This window comes from Rhincodon typus, chromosome 16 (genome assembly GCF_021869965.1).
Source record: "Rhincodon typus isolate 14 chromosome 16, sRhiTyp1.1, whole genome shotgun sequence".
NCBI lineage: Eukaryota > Metazoa > Chordata > Chondrichthyes > Orectolobiformes > Rhincodontidae > Rhincodon > Rhincodon typus.
The window spans coordinates 53205033-53218685 of NC_063347.1; the positions used below are offsets into that span (position 1 = coordinate 53205033).

The 13653-nt window shown below is 43.3% G+C and overlaps 1 protein-coding gene and 1 non-coding gene across 2 annotated transcripts in view; both read right to left on the reverse strand.

The window, feature by feature from the left end:
* cacna2d2a (calcium channel, voltage-dependent, alpha 2/delta subunit 2a) overlaps positions 1-13653 on the reverse strand; it is a 668643-nt gene that overhangs the window by 635948 nt on the left and 19042 nt on the right. The window lies entirely within an intron of this gene.
* LOC125485188 lies at positions 2688-2810 on the reverse strand. Its single transcript, XR_007263936.1, has one exon. It is a non-coding gene; the product is annotated as a U6atac minor spliceosomal RNA (small nuclear RNA).

Consider the following 13653-nt stretch of genomic DNA (forward strand, 5'->3'; position numbering starts at 1 on the left):
CTTCCTTATATCTCTCTTGGCCATAATTCTCAATCCATTTCCCCTAGTTCTAGAAACCCCAACCAGTGGAAATAGTTTATTGTTATCTACTGTGTCTTCAAGAAAAAAACAAAATCAATAATCCAAAACAATCTTGGAATTAAAAGTTGCTCTAGTTTTCTCATCAAATGAAGACAGGGAGGCCCAAACTTACATGTTTTCTTTTCATTTTCCTTATGCATTGCCTAAAGCTTGAACCCTCCTTCACTCGCCACCTTAAAACATATCGCTTTAACCAAGTTTCTGGACAATGTCCTAACATGGCTTGTTTGTCTTGATGTCAGATTTTGTTTGTTAATATCATTGTACAACATTTTGGGAAGTTTTATTATATCAAAAATATAAAGGAAATGCAAATTGCTGTTGATGTCCTTGGGTAGTCCTCTTGGTGAAAGGAAGACAGAAAAGAGGCTGAAATAAACAAAACCTAGAGGATAAAGATAACCAGGAAACCATACTTGAATTGAAACACGTGTTCAGCTTACACAGCAGGTGGGTGTGGGCTGGTGCTTGTGGATGCTACCCATGGAATTGCAACCACTGCATGACAAAGAATTAGCCCTGTGAACTGTGCTGTGCTTCTGGTATCGTGCTAATCACGTCAACTTGTAAACTATTTTGCAATAGAATTTTTTATGGGATGTGGTTCTGAGTTGACCATGTCAATTTGTGATGAAATATTAACTGGTAACAATCACTTTTTTGTTCCATTAGCAAATACAGTCGGCTCTCATACAACATAATAGTTCCGTTCTGAGGAAAGGTCACCGGACCCGAAACGTTAACTCTGTTTTTTCCACAGATGCTGCCAGACCTGCTGAGCTTTTCCAGCAGCTTTGTTTTTGTTCCTGATTTACAGCATCCGCAGTTCTTTTGGTTTTTATTTTATAATAGTTCCATTCTTGTGCGATCTCACGTTATAAGAAAATCACGCAGTAGACACACCGTTTAAACTAATGAGGCCTGTATTGTGTTATAGTCAATAGAGGTGAGGAAAGTTCGTGTCCTACAAATATTGGTCTAAATTCTTCGATCGTGTTAAAACCAATTTGCTTTGAAGAAACGTGTTAGAGCAGAACTGACTGTAGCTATTGTAAGTGTTATGAAGGAGTGGTGGAACCCCTCTAATAATTAAAACTGAAACCCCCAGAGAAGCTCGCCTCACCTCATAATCTGTTAAAGGAAATATGAAAAGTGATATAATCTGCCTCTCACCCCCAATCTGTTATAAAGGAGAGGTTAACTGAAAGAAATCCCTGACACTCACTTTATTTAGCAACAAGTAACATTTATTTATCAACATCAAACAGTAAACAAATTAACAGAACTACTAACAAACTGAACAATTCCCCCTTTTACTAACTATTCCCAAATAAAACAAAATTATAATGGCATGCTGTTCCAATAAATACAAATCCCATTTATATAAACAAAAGTAACAAGAAAAAATAGATTAAAACTTAGTCGCTCAAAATTACAGCCAAGGTAAGTCTTGCAGAATGTTCTTTGCCTTCTCTGCTGTCCTCCAGTCAGGAATGCCTTCCTCCATCGAATTCTTGTGTCGGGAATATTAGCTAAGAGTGCCATTATAGCTGGTGTTTACTCTGAGATCTTAGAGATTTCTGTGCGAGCCAGTGATTTTCTCTTTCTTTAGAGCTGCAGGCTGTTGAAAGCTGTTCTCTTAACAGATGGTGGTTTGCTCTCTCACAGATTTTCAAATGCCCTCTTCTTTAATACTGTTGATGACCTATTAACTTCTGACACTAGGATTGGTCTGAGGTTGTCAAAACCATCAGATTTAAACTTAATTGGGCTTTAATATCTAGGGCCTGGTTTAAATTAATTGGCTAAATTCAAAAACCTGTTGTTTTGGTAAAAAGAGATAACAAGATGTAGAGTTGGATGAACACAGCAGTTCCTACTATCTCTGTCTTGGTAAAAATGCTGCTTTGCCCACTAACAGTATAGCCTTTTGATACAATGTTCCAATATTAAGAACTCTGTGCATCTGCTGCTGCCTGTAGACTTTTTTTTTTAAACCACGCATTCACCCCCACACCCCATCATTTTACAAATAAACTCTCAATGTCCTGCCTTCTAATCCACAAGTATTATAACAACTTTGCAACAGTAAGCAACAGATAGATGGGAGTGTAACTGAAAAGATCACTTTTGTTTGAGGTTGTGCAAGTGGAAGGGTGCAGGTGGTTCTTGTCATGAAACAATTGGGCATAAAGTGTAATGTGCAGGACACTCAGGTGTGAAACCAAAGTTCAGAAGTGAAGGCCTGGGCCAGGAACCTGACGACAAGATGACCATGAAAGCCAAATCACCTCTATGGGAGTAGGTAATACCTAAGAACCTTGGGCTCAATGCTCAGGAGGAGGACTCTAGGCAAGGGATCCAGTCACAAGGCTATCATGAGAGACTGATCACCTCTCTGAATACAGGCAACATTTGGTGGAATGTGTGAGGCATGTGCTTTGTGTATTGTTGCTTGTGATAATTAATAAATGATCTTTTAGGTACTTTTTTTAATCAACCTGTTCAGAGATGTCATTGCACACCTCTGGAATAGGCGGGACTTCAAGCTGGGCTTCCTGATTCAGAGGTAGAGACAGTACCACTGTGCCAACAAGAGCTCCCTTATAAATGGTTAGATGCCATTAAGTAGAGAGCAATGCCTTAACCAGTTGTGTGTTCTAAAGCCTCTGGGACCCCTTTCATCCTTATCAAGGGGACTGCTAATTTTCTCTCCTTTCATACAACACAATTTATTAAGTACAATAAAAGTGAGTTTAGTGTTTTCTTCAGTATAGATGTGAATTAGGCACAACAGTGTGCCCTAAACTGCTGGTACCTGGTGTCCAAGATGGAGGTCTGAAGGAACGAGCAAGCGAACTGGAGTTGCCAAGTAACCACCCTGGCTTCAATGGTGGGCAACTTGCCAACTTGTTTCCAGCAAGTGGGAAAGTGGGAAACTGGAGAAAAAAAGAGATGAGATGATAATGCATGCAAACAGGCCTAATGCCACTCACGAATGAGAATCTCATCTCTCTTCTTAACACTTGGTTATAGAATAATATATAATACAATACAGCACAGGAACAGGCTCTTTAGCCCATCAGGCTGCGCTGATTCCTAACCTCTATTTAGGCCCTCTACTTAGTGCCCATACGCGATTTCTATGCCTCTGTTTGCCTCCCGGTCATGCGTCTATCAAGATATGCTTTAAACGTTGCTAACGTGCCTGCTTCCACCACCTCTACTGGCGCTGCATTCCAAGCATCCACCACCCTCTATGTAAAAATATTTCTCCACATTTAACCCCTAAACTCTCCCCCTCTCATCTTGAACCTGTGCCCTCTTGTAGTTGAACATTCCACCCTGCAAAAAAGCCTCTGATTATCCACCCTATCTATGCTTCTCATAATTTTGTACACTTCTATCAGGTTGCCTCTCAGCCTCCATCTTTCCAGTGAAAACAATCCGAGTTTATCCAACCTGTCCTCCTAACTAAAATCCTGCAGACCAGGCAACATCCTGGTAAACCTTCTCTGCACCTTCTCCAAAACATCCACATCCTTCTGCTAGTGTAGCGACCAGAACTGCGTGCAATATTCCAAAAATGGCCTAACTAAAGATTTATACACCTCTAACATAACTTGCTAACTTTTGAGGTAGGGTCACTCAACCTGAAACATTAATTCCGATTTCTCTTCACAGAGGCTGCAAGACCTGCTGAGCTTTTCCTGCAGTCCTATTTTTGTTTCTGATTTACAACATTCACACTTCTTTCAGTTTTTGCCAAATTTTGTATTCGATGCCCTGGCCAATGAAGGTAAGCATGCTATGTATCTTCTAGACCACTTTATCCACCGTGTTGCTACCTTCAGGCATCTGTGGACTGGACACCATGATCTTTCTGTACTCCAAGTCAATGTTCCTAATGGGTCTGCCATTTATTGTATAATTCACACCTGAATTTGATCCTCCAAAAAGCATGACTTCACATTTGTCTGGTTTATACTCCACCTGACATTTCTTGATTCAAGTTTTGATTGGATTTATTTTTGTCACTAAGTACAGTGTTGAGCTTTGTTTTGAGAGCAGTGCAGGCAGATTATAGCAAACAAGGACTTATAGATCATAGGATGCTTAGACAGAGTGAGGCATACAAGGTTACAGCTGCACAGGAGGTGCACAAAGCAGGATCAACATTATTTGAAGTTAGAGAGGTCCATACAGCAGTCTGACAACAGCAGGGAAGAAGCTGTATTTGAACCTGTTGGTGCGTGTGTTCAAGCTTCTGTATCTTCTGCCTGATGGAACAGGTTGGAAAACAGTATCACCAGGGTGGGAGGGATCTTTGATGATGTTGGCAGCTTTTCTGCAGCAATGAGAAGTGTAAACGGAGCCCGTGGATATGTGGTTGGATTCTGTGATGGTCTGGGCTATGCACACAATTTTCTGTAGTCTTAGTTCTGCAGCCACCGTACTAGGTTGTTATGCACCCAGATGAAATGCTTTCAATGATGCATCTGTAAAAGTTGGTGAAGGTCCTTAGGGACTTGCTGAATTTCCTAAGCCACCTGAGGAAGAAGAAGCATTGTTGTGCCCTCTTGGCCATCACGTCTACATGGGAGGTGCAGGATAGATTGCCAGTTATCATCACTCCCAGGAACTTGACACTGTCAACCCTCTCCACCTCAGCTCCATTGATGTGGATAGGGGCATGTTCTCCTCCTTTCTTCCTGAAGTCATTGATCAGTTCTTTTGTTTTGCCAACACTGGGAGAGAGGTTGTTATGATTGCACCATGACACCAAGCCCTCTGTCTCCTTCCTGTATTTTGACTCATCATTGTTTGATGTCTGTCCTACCATGGTGGTGTCATCAGTAAACGTGTAGACGGCATTTGTACGGAATTTGGCTTCACAGTCATAGGTGTACAGAGTACAGTAGGTGGCTGAGAACACATCCTTGCAGGGCGTTAGCATCGAAAATTATCGTGGAAGAGGTGCTGTTTTCTATCTTCACTGATACCTAGGTCTCAGAGTTTTAGTCTGGCAGGGATTATGGCGTTGAAGGCAGCTGTAGTCAATGAGTAGGAGCCTGATGTCAGAGTCCTTGTTATCCAGATGTTCCAGGGATAAGTGCAGGGCTAGGGAGATGTCATCCACTGTGGACCTGTTTAGCTGGTAGGTAAATTGCAGGGGATCAAGGCAGGCTGGGAGGCCAGAGTTGATGTGGGCCATGACCAGCCTTTCAACGCACTTCATGATTATGGAGGTCAGAGCCACTGGGAGATAGTCATTAAGGCACACTGCATGTGTTTTCTTTGGTACTGGGATGATGGTGGTCTTCTTGAAGCAGTTGGGGACTTCAGATTGTAGCAAGGAGAGGTTAAAGACGTCAGTGAAAACCTCAGGCAGCCGGTCCACACAGGATGCAAGTGTACAGCCAGGGGCTCCATCTGGGCCTATTACTTCCCTCGGGTTTACTCTCAGGAAGATCAATCTGACATCTGCAGCAGTCACAGAGGTAACAGTTACGTCGGGGGCTGTTGGGGCAGGTGACATTGTCCCACTTGCATTCTGCTCGAACCAAGCATAGATAGCATTGAGCACATCAGGTAGGGATGTGTTTTTGTCCGCTATCTTGCTCTAGTTCAGTGTCGGCCTTGCCACAGGTGGCAGGTGGTCGTATAGTTAGTTTGGGCCTCTAACTTGGTGCAGTACTGCCACTTGGCATCTCTGCTGGCTTTGCGGAGGTCATGTCTGGATTTTCTGTATAGGTCTGGGTCGTCCGACTTGAATGCTGCACATCTGGTATTTGGTAGGCAGTGGATTTCCCAGTTCATCCAAGGTTTCTGTTTAGGGAACACACGGCTTGATTTCTTTGGCACGCAGTCCTCTACGCACTTGCTAATGAAGTCCATGATGGTAGTGACGTACTTGTCTAGGTTGCCTCCAGAATTCTTGAATATAGTCCAGTCCACCCATTCCAAGCGGTCCCAGAAAAGTTTTTCCACTGCCACAGACCAGTATCGTACTACTTGTACTTGAAAATATAGATAAGTGGATTAGTAAATTTGCAAATGGTACTCAGATAGGTGGAGTTGTAGATATTTTAGAAGGTTGTCAAAGGATATAGCAGGATATACTCAGTTGCAGATATGGGCGGAGAAATAATAGACGGAGTATAATATGAGGTGCTGAATTTTGGGACATCAGATGTTAAGGAAAAGTATACAGTTAATGGCAGGACCCTGAACAGCTTTGATATACAGAGGGATCTAGAGCTTCAAGTCCATTGCTCCCTGAATGTGGCCACACAAGTAGATAGGGTGGTAAAGGAGGTGTATGGCATGCTTGCCTTTATTAGTCAGGGCATTGAGTACAAGAGTCAGGACGTCATGTTGCAGCTTTATAGGGCTTTGCTTAGGCTACACTTAGAGTATTTTGTTCAATTCTGATCGCCACATTAAGGAAGGATATGGAGACTTTGGAGAGGGTGCAGAAGAGGTTTACCAGGATGTTGCCTGGATTAAAGGGTATGAGCTATAAGGACAGCATAGAAAAACTCGGGTTGTTTTCTCTGGAGTAGCCAGGGCTGAGGGGAGCCTAGCTATAAGTCTATAAAATTTTGAGATGCATAGATAAGGCTGATGGTCAGAATCCTTTTCCCAGATTTGAAATGTCTAAAACTATGGGGCATGCATTTAAAGTCAGAAGGGGAAAGTTCAAAGGAGATGTGAGGGGCAGGTTTTTTGCACAAAGAGTGGTAGGAGTCTGATGTGCTGCCAATGGTGGTGGTGGAGGCAGATACGATAGGGGTGTTTAAGGGACTTTTAGATAAGAATATAAATATGCAAGCAATGAAAGGATATAGGCCAAAGGCAGCAGAAGGAATTAGTTTAATTTGCCGTCATGTTCAGCAAAACATCATGGGTCAAAGGCCCTTGTGCTTTAAAGTTCTATGTTCATTTTCTGTGTAGGATCTTCCCATTTTAACTTCTACTTGTAAGCTGGGAGGAGGAACACAGTTTTGTGATCTGACTTTCCAAAGTGCAGACGGGGTATGGAGCAGTAGGCATCTTTGACGGTTGTGTAGCAGTGGTCAAGGATTTTTGTTCCCCTGGTGGGGCAGGAGATGTGTTGGTGGTATTTTGATAGCACCCCCCTTAGGTTGGCCTGTTTGAAGTCATTAGCCATGATGACTAGGACCTCAGGGAATTTCATCTCCAGAGCACTTGTAGTGGTGTAAATTTCATCCAGAGCACTCTTCACTTCCGTGTGGGGTAGCATGCTGTCTGGATGGCAGAGGAGAACTTGCGCAGCAGATAATAGGGTCAGCATTTCATTGTTAGATATTCTAGGTCCAAGGAGCAGTGGCTCACTAGGGTTGCCACATCTGAGCATCAGGAGATGTTGATTAAGAGGCATACTCCACCGCCTTTTCCCTTACCTGAGGACGCCATGCAGTACATGCAATGTATGCAGAAATCCTCAGCTTGCAAGCATAGTCAGGTATAGAAGGAGTGAGCCATGTCTCTGTCAAACAGGGCACACAACAGTCTCTGAATTTCCTCTGGAAGGTAAGTCGAGATCCGAGTTTGTCTATTTTGTTTCCAATAGCTTGGACATTTGCCAGGAGTAAGATAGGGAAGGGGACACTTGAAACTGTGTTGTTTCAGTCTCACTTGCAGGCCAGCATGTCTTCCCCATTTTCTGGTAGGTTTCCTGTGTCTGGACGGTCCCAGGTGTCGGTGGTGTGAGTCTGCTGCTCCGGGAGGCAAGTGAATTGGATCCAGTTGGGCTGGGCCTCCCCTGGGGCAAGACACTACGAGGTTGGAGTTTGGTCCTGGTTGGTCTGGCTTCCTCTGGAAAAGGTTGAGGCTGTAGAATTCTTGCTCCTGGTCGGTCTCGGTGTGAGTCTGCTGCTCTGGAAGATAAGCAAGTGTGATCGGGGTCGGAAAACGGGCTTGGCCGTTCGGGCCTTCTCAGGGTTGCATCGGTGCAGGGTCAGAGCATGGTCCTGGACTGGTCGGGCCTCTTCGGAGCCAAGCTGTTGGGACCGGTTTCATTCCGGGTCACCACGGCATCAGGTCACTACAGGGTCAGTGTTTGGGCCTTGGTTCCAGGTATTCTCGTGGGTCCTGCGGGAAGCCAGTAAGTTTGCCCTGGGCCTGTGTGTCCAACGGTTATAAGAAATGTGAGAATAAGATCTGCTGTAGATAGCTTGCAAAGAGTCACCCAGTGCCGGCACTATCTTGAATCTATCTATATACCGCTGTATCCTTTGACAATTCTCCTCATTATCTGCAACTCCACCAATATTGGTGTCATCTACAAACTTACTAAGCACACCACCTACATTTTCTTCCATATTATTTATATTTATATATATGTGATACATGTAAACAAACAACAAAGCTCCTAGCACTGATCCCTGCAGCACACCACCAATTACTGATCTCCATTCAAAGAGCACCTTTCCACCTCTACTTTGTCTTCTATGACCAAGTCAGTTCTGCATTTATCTAGCTAGCACACCCTGGATCTCATGAGAGTCTACCTCTTATACCAGCCTGAGATGAGATACCTATCAAGTGCCTCACTAAAGTCCATGTGGACAACATCCCCTGTCCTTCATCAATCTTGTCACTTCTTCAAAAAACTCAATCAAGTTGGTGAGACATGTCCTTCCCCACACAAACCCATGCTGCCTATCACTAACAAGTCTATTTGCTTTCAAATGCAAATAAATCCTGTCTCTCAGTATCTTCTCCAACAGCTTCTCCACCACTGACATCAGGCTCACCAGCTAGTAATTACCTGGATTATCTCAGTTTACCTTCTTAAACAAAGGAACAACACTGACTATTCTCCAGTCCGCTGGAACCTCACCTGAAGCCAAAGAGAATGTGAAGATATCTTTAGGACTTCAGCTATTTCCTCCCACAGTATCCTGGGATAGATCCCACCTGACTCTGGAGATTTGAAATGCATTAAGGTAGACAAGACACCCAGCACTTCCTCCTTCATTACAGTGACCGGCCAGAGAGTATTCACATACCTGTCCCTAACCTCAACATTACTCGCGTTCCTCTCTTTGGTGAATACTGATGTAAAGTACTCATGAAGGATCTCACCCATTTCCTCTGGTTCCAAACATAACACCCCTCTTATCTTTGATAAAGGGCCTACTCTTTCCCTAGCTATCCTCTTGCTCCTAATATAGGTATAAAATGCCTTGGGATTCTCCTTAACTCTGTTGGCGAAGCATATTTCATAGCTCCTTTTAGCCTCCTACCTGTCCGTTTCAGCCCCGTCCTATTTTCTCTATATTCTTCAGGACTTTGTCTGTTTTTAGTTGCCTAGACCTTAGGTATGCTTACTTCATCTTGACAAAGCTGATAATTTCCCCTGTCATCCAAGGTTCCCAAATCCTGCCATTCCTGTCCTTAATTTTCACAGGAACATCAACTGGCTTGAAAAGACTACCACATGTCAGATGTGGATTTACCTTCAAACAGATGCTCCCAATCCACATTCACCAATTCTTAACCACAACCCACACCCCGCCCCTGCCCTCCCCCCTCCCCACCACCCACAGTCTAACACGTTCATCCAAGGTCCACTCTTCCCTTATCCATAAGTATCTGAAAACTTATGGAATTATGGTCACTATTCCCAAAATGCTCCCCCACTGAATCTTTGATCACCTGGCCAGGTTCATTTCCCAATACAGGGTCCAGTATAACTCCCACTTTTGTTGAACTATTCATATACTGTTTCAAAAAATCCTCCTGGACACACCCAACAAATTGTTCCCCATCCAGCATTGTGATTGCACCCTTCCTATTTCTGAGCTCTACTCACAATGCCTCGCTGCAAGATTCCTCCAGAGTGTCCTCCCTCAACACAGTTGTGATATGCTCCCTAACCAGTAATGCAACTATCTTTTTTCTGAAGAAGGGTCTAGGCTCGAAACGTCAGCTTTCCTGCTCGGCCTGCTGTGTTCATCCAGCTCTATACCTTGTTATCTCATGCAACTATCCCACCTCTTTTGCTTCCTCCACTGTCCTGTCTAAAACATCAATATCCTTGAAGGTTAAGTTGCCAATCCTGTCCCTCTTTCAATCATGTCTCTGTGATAGCAATAACATCATGGTGGGACCATGGGAATTTAGTTTTCAATTTTGTATATAAAGTATCTTTTTTATTTTTCTGTATTTTTCACTGTGGATTGAAATGGGAAAAGGACTAGTCTAAAAGCCAAGGATTGTTGAAGGATTTTTGGACATTTTAACAGCAAGTTACTTGACACTCATGGCGTTGGTTAAACAGTTGTTGGTTCAAGCAAGAGGGAGAGCTGGTTGGAGCCAGGGAGCTGTATACAAACAGAGATTTGGCAAGCAACAAGCAGATTAGATTGTGAAATGGCTATAACAAACTACCGATGAAAAAGGCCTTCTTCCTGCCAACAACTATGTAATTGACTCCCAGGTGGCTGAACAGCTCGGGGGCTGTGAATCAAAACAGTAACTGCTGGAGAAACTCCGCAGCTCTGGCAGCATCTGTACAGAGAATAACAGAGTTATCATTTTGAATCCAGTGGTTTTTCACTAGAACAGAAAATAGCTGGGAAGGGTGTTATTTATGCTGATGATAGGGTGGGGGAGTGGAGAGAACAAAGTATATGAAGAAGGGCCAAAAAGAAAGGCAAGCAAAGAGTTAGTGATGATAAGCCAGGACAGAGACAAATGCTAAGCAAATGCTAGAGATAAACCTTATCTACCAGTAGATTTGAAAGAAATATTTAAACTCGAGGGGTCTGGAAAGAATAGATAAGGTGAATTTGCACCCATTGGTGGAATGCTAAAGAACCAGACAGCACAGATTTAATGTAATTAGCAAGAGAAGCAATGGCTACACAAGGAAAACATTTTCACTCAGTGGATAGAATGAATCTGAAATGGATTGCCCAAGGATGTGGTGGTGGCGTGTTTAATTGAGACTTTCAAAAGAGTTATTATCTGATGAGGAAGAATGTGCAGGATTATGGGCAGAAAGTAAGGGGGGTGGCACTAGGTAAATTTCTACTTTGGGGAGCTGGCCCAGAAACACAATAGCCCAGAACACCTTTTTCTGTGATCCTGAGATCTAGCCAGCACTACCAATGAAGTGAGTGCTACTCCAGCAGAGGTGCTATCTTCTGGATGAGATTTTAAATCAAGGCTTTATCAACTTTCATAGATGGATGTGAGGGATTACCTGGCACTAAAAGAGACATATTTTCCCTTCCTCTTGGGTCAAAATTTATCCTTCAAATAACACCTTAAATCTATTCATCATCAGATCGCTGTGCATAGGAGCTTACTGTACAAACTAGTGGCTGCATTTCTTACACCACATCAGTGATCTTTAAAACTACTTCATTAGCTGTAGATATAAACTTGTTCTGAGGAAGGGTCACTGAACCCGAAATGTTAACTCTACTTTCTCTCCACAGATGCTGCCAGGCCTGCTGAGTTTTTCCATCAAGGTCTAATTTAGAGTCATACAATTATACAGAATGGCAACAGACCTTCAGTCCAACTCATCCATGCCAATATCCCTCTAAACCCTCTCTATTCATGAACCCATCTAGATGCCTTTTAAATATTGTAATTGTACCCACCTCCACCGCTTCCTCTGGCAGCTCATTCTATACATGGACCACCCTCTGCACGAAAAAAAGTCGCCCCTCAAGTCCCTTTTAAATCTTGCCCCTCTCACCTTAAATACATGCCCTCTAATTTTGGACCCCCCTACCCGAGGAAGACAACCTTGACTATTCACACCATACATGCCCCTCATGGCTTTATAAACCTCTAAAAGGTCATCCCTCAGCCTCCGACGCTCCAGGAATAAAAGCCCCAGCCTCACCAATGTCCTGTACAGCCGCAACATGATGTCCCAGCTGCTATACTCAATGACTGACCAATGAAGGCAAGCAAGCCAAACGCCTTCTTCACATCCCTGTTTACCTGCAACTCCACTTTCAAGGAACTATGCACCTGCACCCCTAGTTCTCCTTGTTCAGCAATACTCCTTTTGCTTTTCATGAGCTATAAAATGCTTTCAGAAGTGCTTGAAGTTGTTGAAAACACCCTAAAAATGCAAGTCTTCCCATAACAGTGCATGCACATGCACATGCAGGCGCGCACACACACACACACGCCCCACACTCCTCCATTCCCACATGCAAATATACACACCATGCCATCACAAGAAAGTTGTTGCAAAAAAAAACTGGCCTTACCATTGTCCTTTTGAGCGGCCAAATCTGCCATTTTTACTAAGTCTGGCCTAGATGTGACTCCGTTCCACAGCAATATGCATGACACTTAACTGCACTCTGAAATGGGCCAGTAAGTCACTGAGTTTTACCAAATCACTGCACCAAAGTCAAAATGGAATAAAATGGACAAAACATCCAGCATCAGCTTGGGCACTGGACTTGACAATAGCATACTCATCTCTATCAATTCTGCAAATTCCTCTTATTAACATCGGAGATCTTACGTCAAAATTGAGAGAGCAAAAGCCTGACATACTCACCAAAACTTACTTTCAGGCAATGTTCTGGACAATTATCATCCCTGGGTATGTCTGTCCCATTGGCAGAATAGACCAAGCAGAGGTGGCAGCACAGTGGTATATAATCAGGGATCAGCCATTATACTATTTAATAGTGCAGCAAGCTCAAGAGCCAGATACTGCTATAACTATAACACTGCTATAAGATTGTTCGGCTAGAACTCGTGTTTTGTTAACACAAATTGGCTGTAACACAACTGATGAATACTGCTCTGATAATGCCTGGCCTGATGTGTTCCTGCAGCTCCACACTGTGTTATCTATTGATGAATAGTGGATGCTGTTTGGATAACGCAAATTTTCTGCTGTACAGGTATTTTCTATAGTGATTTCCCCATAGCGCAATTTTCTATAGCACAAGGTCACACAATAACATAACTATCGTGTTATAGGAGAGCTACTGTATTTCTTACAAGTTGCCTGACAAGTTTTCTGGATTCCCAGACCATACAAAGTTTCAGGGCATCAAACAAGGGCAATGGAACCTCCTGCTGATATTCTCTATTCCCCATCCCCAAAAGCCCCCCCTTCCTTTATGTTGAAGGCCACTTGGAAGAAACTTGGAGGGTTATACCAGAACAGAATATACTCTCAAAGGGGGACTTTCAACATCCAGTAGCCCACTGACCAGGATGGACAAGTCTTAAAGGGCATAACTGCTACTCTGTGTCTGTGGAAGTAAGGGAACAAAAGGGAAAAATGAACTTTGCTTCCTTACCAATCTATATGTCACAACTGTACATGTCATAAGAGTACTGGCAACAACAACAACACCAGAGTCTTTATGGAGACGTAAGTCCTGTCATTTCATGAAGATATCCTCCAATTTACTGTGTTACTATTTTGATAAATAAGACAGATTCAGAACAGATCTCGCAACTGAAAATTAGACATCCATGACATGCTGTGCACTATAAGCAACAGCAGAACGGTATTCAAACACAATGTGTAACCTCATCACCTTG